The sequence below is a fragment of the Hipposideros armiger genome, unplaced genomic scaffold, assembly GCF_001890085.2.
Source record: "Hipposideros armiger isolate ML-2016 unplaced genomic scaffold, ASM189008v1 scaffold_930, whole genome shotgun sequence".
Classification (NCBI taxonomy): Eukaryota; Metazoa; Chordata; class Mammalia; order Chiroptera; family Hipposideridae; genus Hipposideros; species Hipposideros armiger.
The window spans coordinates 536,536-547,396 of record NW_017732280.1 but is presented as its reverse complement, the minus strand read 5'-3'; the positions used below and the strand labels follow the sequence as shown (position 1 = coordinate 547,396).

At 37.0% G+C, this 10,861-nt stretch overlaps 1 long non-coding RNA gene across 2 annotated transcripts in view; it reads left to right on the top strand.

The window, feature by feature from the left end:
* LOC109375333 (uncharacterized) overlaps positions 1–10,861 on the top strand; it is a 109,523-nt gene that overhangs the window by 46,080 nt on the left and 52,582 nt on the right. The window contains exon 3 of one of the 2 annotated variants that reach the window (XR_002122549.1): positions 10,096–10,230. The exons of the other annotated variant lie outside the window; for it this stretch is intronic. This is a non-coding gene — a long non-coding RNA (uncharacterized LOC109375333). Of the gene's footprint in view, positions 1–10,095; positions 10,231–10,861 lie in introns of those variants that run through there. 2 annotated transcript variants of the gene reach the window in all.

Here is a 10,861-nt window from a genome sequence, read left to right as displayed (position 1 = left end):
TTTGGAACACCCTCCCTACTCACCTGATCTGACCCCAATTACTTCCTTTTTTACCTGAAGATAATGGAAATATTGAAAGGAAGACATTTTGATGACATTCAGAACATCAAGGATAATACAATGACAGCTCTGATGCCCATTCCAGAAAAAGAGTTCCAAAATTGCTTTGAAGGGTGGACTAGGCACTGGCATCAGTGCATAGCTTCCCAAGGGGAGTACTTTGAAGGTGACCATAGTGATATTCAGCAATGAGGTGTGAAGCACTTTTTCTAGGATGAGTGCGCGAACTTCATTGTCTGACCTCATATATGTCTATTCCAATATTCTTTCCATTATTCAGGCCACCTAAAGAAAGATCAGCCTGGAGCAATTCAAATTGTGCACACACTCAAAGCCCTTAAGTTATCTAAGTTTATTTTAGTGAAACAACACACAGTTCAATGAAGAAGAAAATAAGCTACAGAGGGATGCTCTGTAGTTTGCAATGTGAGAGTATGGAAAGTGTTATTTATGCTTTATCTTCCCAATGGTAAGCGTGGTAGAAGTAAGAAGGAGGGAGGTTCATGTATGTAATTCTTTCTTCCTTCTCCTTTTCCTGTTTCCCTATTGTTACAGAAGTCTAGTAGTGTAACTATTTTTTTGGGAAAAGTCAAGCTAATACCTCAATTTGAACCATCCTGGAAATAAAAATACTTCCAAAATAGATGGTATAAGGTAATGTTTACTGTCCCTTTGGATATTTGGTGTTATTGTTGTTGTTATTATTATTGTTTTTATTATTACAGGAGTACTATCCTCCAAGGAAGACAGCTTGCAATTCTGTTACAATTCCAAATTCACTGATAGAGCACCTTTTAGTAAAATAATTGAACCCCAGGCTATTATATATTATAAAAGTACCTGTTTTACAGTCCCTGTGTATATATCCAAACACATACAGCTTTAACTAGTGATTTAATTTCCCCTGGATGCTGTGGCTGCACAAACTTCTGATAACACAGGAGAAAACCATAAATGCTGTAGGCTTGGAGTTGAGATCATGAAACCTGATCCCCCTCATGGACACAGCAGGCCCAGGAGTGCATCCCCCCAGGTTTGAGCTTCAGGTAGGGTTCTCTTCACTAGGGCTGTCTGAAGTGACAATTGAGACCCTGGTAAAATGGTCCCCTAATCCCTTTGGCTTCTTTTGTTCAGATTTTCAGCACTATATGATTAAAGCTATTTTGCAATTTATTCACACACACACACACACACACACACACACACACACACACACACACACACAAATGACAGATAAAGTCATTTCCAAAAGGCCCAGGAGCTCAAGGGCAGAGGAAGGTGCCTGACTCCACAGAGGGCTTGGCATGCCTCCCTTCTGCTGCAATTGGCCTGATCCAACACAGATGGGTTGTGTGCGAGGTGATAAAATGCTGGGGAAGGTGAAATGATTCCCGAAGAGAGGCGCCGGCAATGGCAAATAAGGCATTAAATTGGCAAAGGAAGTGAAAATGAAAACACGCAAACTAACTGGAGCCACTAAGTACCTACAACTCCCAAGCGCCCAACAATTTTGGATGACTTAAATGATTTTAATAGTTTACAAAAAGAGGCAAATGTACTTACATGGATCGGTCCTTAAATAATTTTGCTTTATTCTTTTTAATTTAACTTATTAAAGATAACATTATATGCAACCCCCCAATTTACAGAAAACAAAATCAGGACACCGCCACAACAAAAGGAACACCAAACAACTGTAGTCAATATGCAGCATATTTAAAATTCAATGTTATTTAGAGACAATTGTAAATTCAAATAGAGTGGTAGGAAGTAATCGAGAGATCCTGCATATCTTTTACCAATTTCCCCCCCCATAGTAACATCTTACAAAGTATTAATACAGTATCATAAATCAGGATATTGACACTGATGCAGATACAGAACAGTTCCTTTACCAAGATCTCTGGCCTTGCAATGCATTTTCAATCCCCAGACAGATCTCACAAGTATTGGCTTAACATATTAAATAAAAAGCACAGCACTATGTACCAAAATAGGCATGTGTATATATAAGAATATGTTGGCTGTTTTTAAGGAACTAATAAATACAGTGGGTAGAAAGTATGTAAATTTGCAAAGAGTTAACGATCAAGAGTTGAGGTTGGAATTAACATTTGTCAATTATCTTTTATGTATAAAGCACATTTATATTATCATTTAATCTTAACAACCTTTTGAGATAGGTATAATATCTCCATTTTACAGATGAGAAAAATACACTCTTACAGTTAGTAATACATGAAGCTAGAATTTAAAACGATTTAGACAATAATATATTTTGAAAGAAAAAATGAGATTGAGAAGACAGAGATCTCTGGAGGACCCTTAGGATGAATACCCAGAAATTGTGAAATTAGATTCCACTCAAAGTATAAATGGAATTTAGTTAGGTGAAGAGGATAGAGATCGACCCAATTCAAGGAAAAAGAGGTAAAAAGGAAAAAAGAATCCAGTGATAATGACTAGAAGAGTTTGGCTATAGGATTTGTGTAGGTTGGTTGGGTAGGGAGAGAGAGAAATAAAGTAAATATTTGCATTGATTTCATGAGACCAAATTAGAGGAGCCATTATATTAATATGATAGTGATGCAGTTTACAAAATGAATAAAATAATAATAACACCTATTCATTCTGCGGAAGACCACATTCTTAATGCTTTATATGTATTACCTCATTTATATTGCACTATAATCCTTTTCTATAATCCCCTCCAACCATGTTGATTACTAAAAATACTGTTACTATCATTAGTAAAGTATACATTTTTGTTTAATTGAAATGAGCATGTAGTGAGGGAGGCATAAGGAAAAGTAGCATTTATTCTCGGTTGTTCAAATCTCACTTTCCAGGTTCTTGGAATTCTTGGCCCCAAACTTCAATTATCTGTCTCCTATCCATTCCATTGCTCGCCTGCACTTTCCCCAAAGGAATGGAAGCTTAGAGAGAGGGCTAAGATTGAATCATTATGTGAACATGCTTGCAACCCTTGCTTAGATTAACATGTAGGCATTTTATGTATTTGTCCCCTATGCTCTAGTATATTTCTTGCAAGCAATCTATCAATGTTCAGTTTAATAACACCATATTTTTTTCTAATCATAGGCACTTTGATGCAATTTCTTGTTCTTACTAAAGTTGTCAAAGGAAGGTTTTTTTTTTTAAATCACTAAGTCACGATGACCTCCTGGCAGCAATTTTAAGACTTCATAGATTTTAAGTACTCATGAATTTAAGAAAAGTTTAATTGTGGGAAAAAACATATTTGAGTCTGTGAAAGTGAATAAATAATGGCTAATAATCATTAAGCCCTTATAAACCTCTTAAGTCAGAAAGTAAATGAAGCAGAGTGTATATATACTATTTCAATTAATGTTATATACCAGATACCTGTCTTATTTATTTTGTCTTATTTAGTTTGTTCATTTTGTTTCTCATCTAATTATTGGAGTTTAGGAATTAATCCTCCCTCAAACCACAGGAATGGTCTTGGTATGCACTTTCCTGAGTATATGACCTGTCCCTTTTATGTCTTTCCCCTAGACATTTATTCCTCTGTGTACAAATTATTTCTCCTAAAATTCATATTCATGCACATCTCTTTGGACCAACTTTTTCCCCTAGTTTCTAAAAGTTTGATTCCCTGGACTATTGCTCCTGTTCCGGTGTAACTTTAAAGCTGTTCATCCACTCTAAACTTTGCTCTGTTCCTGGAATATCGCCTTAGGGGCAGGTTGTGCTATTTCTGAATCAAACACTGCCCTTCAACAAAAGTCAGTGGGTACTATCGGCAGATACCTCAGGACACACTTTAGCAAGCGAAATTTGCTCTACCACCATAAGCGTAAGTGTAATGCTAGCTTGTAAACCATGGTTTATTTTGTTGTTGTTGTTGTTTTTATTAAAGTATTATTAGAAAAGAAGAACAGAAGTTAAGGAATACAAATAGTAAATAGCTTTCTTCAGTCACCCAAGACAGGACCAAGGTGGTGAACTTTGAGAACTGCTGGGGGATTCAACAGTGGGCAGGGAGGTGGGAATTTTCTCCAGACAAAAGCAAATGCCTGAGAGCATTTAATTAGAGAATTGAATTAGTCATTACTCAGGTTTGCCAAGGCTGCTTTCCTTCATGGGATGGTTAACAGGTAAAATAGTAGAGGATGCTCAGTTAAACTTAAATGTCGTAGATATGCTAATTCTGGCAACCCTACCCTGGGGAAAAGAGTGATATACTCTCCAGCCCTGGAAACCAACATGACCGGTGACAAATTCTGGCCAGTAAAGTGTGGCTAGAAATTGTGTGTCAACTCGACTAAGGATGAGAAAGCCCCTACACAATTTTCCAGGCTCTCTCTTCCTCTTCCATGGCCACCATGGAAGTTTCATAACATGTCTTATCTTGGATAATGCAAGAAATAATCCTATTTATTAACTGTAGCCCTCCCCTTGCAAGCCTTTAAAAAATGCATAGATCTTCAAAGGATTAAAAAATGTGCAACTTATCTAATTTTTGCCTTATATTTGTCTTATTTATAGTATCTTGAATTTTCTTCTCTGAATTCCCACTTATAGGCCCTGATCCACTGGCCTAATATTAATATTGATTACTCAGTATAGATTATCACAGGTAAACTAGTTCCATCCCAGAGAAACAGAGGAAAAGTGACACGTTAAAATCAATAGATCCTATTTACAATGCCCATCAAATCCACAGAAGCTCCCTCCTCAGACTGATGTAAACTGACTTTCTTGTTTATCAAGTTTATTTAATATAAAATTATAATATATTAATCATTAAAATAAATGGATACTCTATAGGACTAAAATAGTACAAAATAAATACAAGGATTATGATCTATACTTAACATAGGATGTATCTTAAATATATATTTTACTAAATACCTAGGTGACTTAATGAGTCGACAAATGAAAGAATGAAATAAAAAAGGCCCACCCCCTAAAATTAGCCTTTTCAAGTCTGATTCCTTATGTTCATTACAAGAAAAAATATTAAGCTAATACTATATAGTCATTCCTTACTAGCTACAAAGCAAGGGCTAGGATTATACAATAATAATAATAACAACAATTGGAAGTACCACCACTTCCTAAACTTTCCCATGGAGAGGGATGATAGACACGTTGTGGACTTTGGAGATCATAGCAGAGAAGGTTATAGTCGAAACTGCATTATTTACAGAGGAAATATTTTCTTACACACTCAGTATCAGGACTTGAATCATTACCCATTCTTGCAAAACCACTGTGGCTGGTGGTTAAACCAGGGATATAGTACATAACATATCTAGAAAGGAATTTTTGAGAACGAGGCTTTGCTTTCCTACCTGAAGGTTATATCTCTGATTTAACAGTACAAATTTGGAGTAAAGCAAAGCCATCAAATTAAAGTGAGTTAAAATTAATCAATAAATCAATCAGCATGTGAGAGCCAGACTACCAAACCCAGATCAGGAACTGAGGGGAAGATATAGAGCCATGGTTCAGGTGCATAGACAGGACAAGGTAGAGCCTCAACTGGGATAAGAGGATCTCTGGTATCCCATGCTAGTAGTTTTGCCAATCTGACCCTGTCTCCCAGTGGAAACCTTAGCCATGTGGCTACCTGCTTTCTTGATGGGCTCCAACAGAAGTATATTTTAAAAGGATGGCCAAGATAGAGCTGTACTAGAACCCTGGCAATGTTTATATTCCAACATAAAACATATATTGGGTTCAGAGTCACATTGTAATTTACATGGGACCTAGACATGTTTGCCTTCCTGGGCTCCTTCCTCCATAAACAAACATTAAAATTATAGTTTATAGTCACATTGGTTTAAAGAATATATTAACATCATATGTTAAAACATTTTCTTTCACCTAAACACTTTTTTTTTCCTTCTGATTTTAAAAAGAGTTTAAAAAAAAGAATTAAAATATTTTCACAGGCTCTGAAAAATATCATGGGCTCTTGGCACAGCACCTACTGTACCTAATGGGTGTCAACCTTGATTATTACTGCTTGATTCCTCTTCTTCTGGAATTTTCCCTAAGCTAATAGATTTTGTCCCTTCCACAGAGCCAATCAAATAATACATTCTTTTGACATACAGTAAAACCTTGGATTGTGAGTGACTTGGTTTGCATGTGTTCCGCAAGACAAGCAAACATTTCTAATGCATTTTAACATGGTAAACCAGAGATGTCTTGCAATACGAGTAGTTTGTCTCTGGAATGAATTATGCTCGCAAACCAAGGTATTACTGTATTTAGAACTGGGATTGGTATGTTCTTGCATTAGGGTTTGGGAAGAGATGGGCAGCTATGGCAGGAAAGTGACTGCACTTAATGAGTTTGCTTCATAAGTGGTGAGCAAAATTTATGCACAGAAATTGATTCAAGACAAATCTGAATTACTTAATTTGTGGATAGTATTTAAATGTGATTCCCTCCCTATATGCAAGACTTTAAATATCTTTCCTGATGACGACAATTATGGATTATTATTATTACAATATGGAAATATTCTAGGTTATTGAGGTCAACATTTTTTATAAAGACCTCTAATCCTGTAAACCTCAGTTAAAGTTGTTCGGTTCATACCCTACCTGGTAAAATTAATTGTCAGGGCAGTAAATGAGTGCTTACTAATGTCTTCCATGTGAGTTGAAGAGAGGCACAAGGAATACGACTGGCATTGACCCCCCCTCCCCACTACAAAAGTGGTGGTCCCCTGCCTGGGGTTGCAATTAGGATTATCTTTGCTCCAGGCCCTTATCTTGTACCACAGACTCTTCTTAAATGGAAAACTCAGCTATCTGGAGGCTGACAGCAAGCTAACTCATACTTGAAATTCATTGTCTATCCCTGGGTAATTCCTTGATTAGATAATTAAGTGCCAGCTGTTTTTGACCTGAGTTTCCTTACAAATTTATTATTTCCTTATAATCCTTCAGAGTATTATTTGGTATCAGCTTGGTAGGTTAGATTTGCTAGTGTTTCTGAGGTTTACATTTGGGAGCTGGTGCATTGGTTTGTTTGCTTGTTTTTATAGAGTTCTTCTCTGACACAAATAAATGCATGTACCCAACAAATCAGGAATGGGAATGGACATGGGGTGGGAAGGGGTCTAATATTTATTAATCCATTTGTAAGGCATTTTACAATACAATATTTGACTTCATTCCCACAATACTTCTACAAGGCCGTGACCCCTACCTATGTCACTAGTGAGAAGCTTGAGGCTATCTCAGTTTAAGAAGGAAAAGAGCATAGGCGCTAAGCCAAACTGTTCAGATTTAAATGTAGGCTCTGTCACTGACGAGCCGTGTACCTTATTTCCTCAACTTCCCCCATCACTCACTCCTTCCAGCCACAGCGGCATCCTCGCTGCTCGTGACTCCTCTTGACTCTTTGTACTTTCTGTTCTCTCCTTCTGGAGCAAAGTCTGCGCAGATTTACCCCCTTTTAACCACCTTTCTGTTTTTGTTCAGATGTCATGTAGTCATCCGTAAATATTTAGTGAGCACGACTATGAGGTGAGCACTGTTCTAGGAACTTCAAAGAAGTCAAGAAATAAACAGACAAATGTTCCTGCCCTGATGAAGCTTATATTCTAGCAGTGTGGAAGAAACAGTGGTTGATTAGAAAACCAGTCAATTATATTATATTATTAGAAGGGAATACACGCAATGGAAAAAAGAGACTGAGGCACATTCAGTATTAAATCAGGCAATAATAGTAAGTAAAACTCATCAAGATGTCAACAAAGATTGACTATGAGGTATGAGGGAAAACATCCCAAGGATAAAGACTCCACATTTTGAGGCCAGACTACGGGAATTATGGAATTGTCAACAATTTCTCTTGGTCCTACAGTTTTTCCAGGCCCCTGAAACCTTCTCAACCAGGCCAACTGGCCTCTGAGCTTTTCTGAAGAGGAAGCCCTGATATCCTTTTATCTAAGGTCACAAGGCCTTAAACCATGAGTAACAGAAATGAGCTCATGTGTGGCTTGATGCCCTCCCACTCAGGAAAATTAACGAAGCGATGAAAAAGATCTTGCTTCAGTAATTTGTATATGATCAGAGCCTAACCACAATCCAGCAGCTAAGGTAATGTTGTTGCCTGTAATAGGCGAGCAGTAAGGCCCCTTCACGATTACACGTCCATTTAATGTGAGCGGTCTAATGCTGCTATGAGGGTCTCCTTTTTATGTAGGTGTACTTGTGAGTGAAGAAAGAGCAAGCAAGCAAAAGTTAAATAGGCTGTGGCACTACAGTTATTCCTGAGGTCGTTTGTTGGTAAGAATTAAATTACAGTCCTCCTTGAAAACATGAGTTAATGATTTTGTAGTAATTTGTCCCTAAAAGAATGTGGAGACCTAACATCCAGTGTCTGCTACTAATTTGGGCTAAAAATAAATTTTGAATGTTTAATCCACTATACTTATATTGCATTAAGTGTTGCATGAAGAGTTTCATTCCACTGTGCTAGAACCAGAGATACCATGAAAGGCATTATGAAGCAGGGGAACAGTATGAAAATTACTCAGCATAGTTAGCTTATCTTTCATGTTAGTTAGTTCCTTCAAAACTAATTTTTGGTGTGCGTTGTTCTTCAGTAGCTAACCACAATAGAAATAGCAAAAGACTCACTACTTTCCCCCTTGACACTGATTGATTCCTGTAACACTATTCTGAATTAGTGTCATACAAATGCTATTGTATAATGTTCCTCTCTCTTATCATCCTGCCCTCTTCAACTTCTCACTTGCCTTCATAATTACCCTTCCCTGGCCTAATCAACAAATCTAGAAATCAGTTATCATTTTATATATGATTCCAAATATTGGAATATACTTTTCATTGATTTGTCAGGCATCAGATAAATTGAGTTCATTAGGTGTTACAATTTTATCTATATCAAGCCAAAGAACAGGTGGGGGTGGGGTTTTTTCATTGACTTAATCAGATATTTAAGATTGTGTGAGGAATTGCCTGGAAGCTCCTATTGGTCCTTTTCTTTCCAGAGATTTACTTAATTTCAGTCTATCTGCCACTCTGAAGGTGGCAAAATTTTCTTATTCCTCCAAATTTCCAAAGGAAGTTTCTGAAGATATTTGGTTAGAAGAATGTCCTACCTCATTTGTGATACCCAACATTTTGTCCACACATTTATTGTAGTCTCCATGATGCAATTTGAAGTAAGGACTGAGTATTTCATATTGATATCACTCTTGCTTCTAGTAGTGTAAGTCACATAGAAGGAATGCAAAAAATGGTCGTTAAAATAATTCAGTAGCCTTAAGAATTATATCCAGATAGTCCATGAGTTTCACATTGGTCTCCATCTCTGGTGTATATTCAGGAAAGAAAAAAAACCAATGCCATGCGCACTCATGAAATTAAGATTAAGTAGTGAGAGAAGACTGATCCTTGGTCAGCAATTTGACTGGTATCCTAATACTCTCTCTTTGAAGATCACTATGTTTTCTCAGTTTTAGAGAGCTCAGTGCCGTTTATTTCAGACAGCCATATATATCAACTGGCATTTAATTCCATTTCAGGGAAAATATTAACAAATGATTTTAAATAAGTGTGTGGTATTCGGTAGAGGTAGAACAAAGACATAACAGAAGGGTGTTACATATGGTAACAAGTAATTTAAGACTACATGACTTTAACAAGGTCATCCCCTACAAAAATTGTACAATCACAAAGACTGTTTATAGTGCCCCTCCATGGTCTCTCAGGCTTCGCACTTCAAGCATTTTTAAGGCCCCGAAAATTTTCCTCTAGATTTTCTGAAACTATAGTTTTCCAATACCCAACTGCTTACAATCCTTCAAAACAGACAACCTCAGAGTTGATTGAGTATTTGGTCCTATTCTGTTTCTTGGTGTAATGAAATAAAATACTAAGTAGGTTTTTTTGTTGTTTTTTTTGTTTTTGTTTTTGTTTTTTTAAGGGTAAAGCTTAGAAACTAAAGCAAAACAGTAAAGAGTAAACAAATGTATCTTCTTTCTTCCAATTTCAGATTTTCTGGTGACTGTACCTGAAGATCATTTATCATGATTTGGGGGGAAAATTAAACAAAGCCAAACTTAATTTAAAAGGCTACTTTCAATACATTTAATAAAAATAAAAAATAAAATGCCACACAAGTAAGCCAAAGGGGAGAAACAAAATTTTGTTAAGTCATCCCAGTTGATCAGTGATTGTTCAGCATTACAAACAAATTATTAAACCCACAAATAAGCTAGCTTAGATAAGGCCATTTCCATGCTCTGTGGCATGAAATGTCAACCATTTTTCGCTGAGCTGTAATCAACAGTAGATAAGTCACTCCAGCTGCATACATCTGGCCCAGGGCATTTATTTTCATAATCTAATCAGTCAGATTCTGACAGATTCCCAAAGGCTATGGGGTAAGGGAGACCTAGAAAGTTGGGTAAGAAAGGCTATTTGCATGTTGTTGTTATTGTTTAATTGGCATGGTATGGTAAATCTTCTAATATACTAAGCCATAATTTTAGGTAACAGCTTTTTAGCATACTTCTTCCTAACATAGATCTGCAGGTTTTCTTTACTTCTGCAAAGAACATCACCCATAATTCTAGTTAAAAGCTTTTTTAGGGGGCTGGCCGAGTGGCTCAGTTGGTTAAGAGCTGGCTTGGGATGCCAGAGGACCCTGGTTCGGATCCCTCATATGAGGGCCAGTGACACTGCCCTCCACAGCTAAGATGCTGAACAACAGCTCAACCTGGAGCTGGGCTGCCATGAGTCGCCAGCGATGGCGTAGG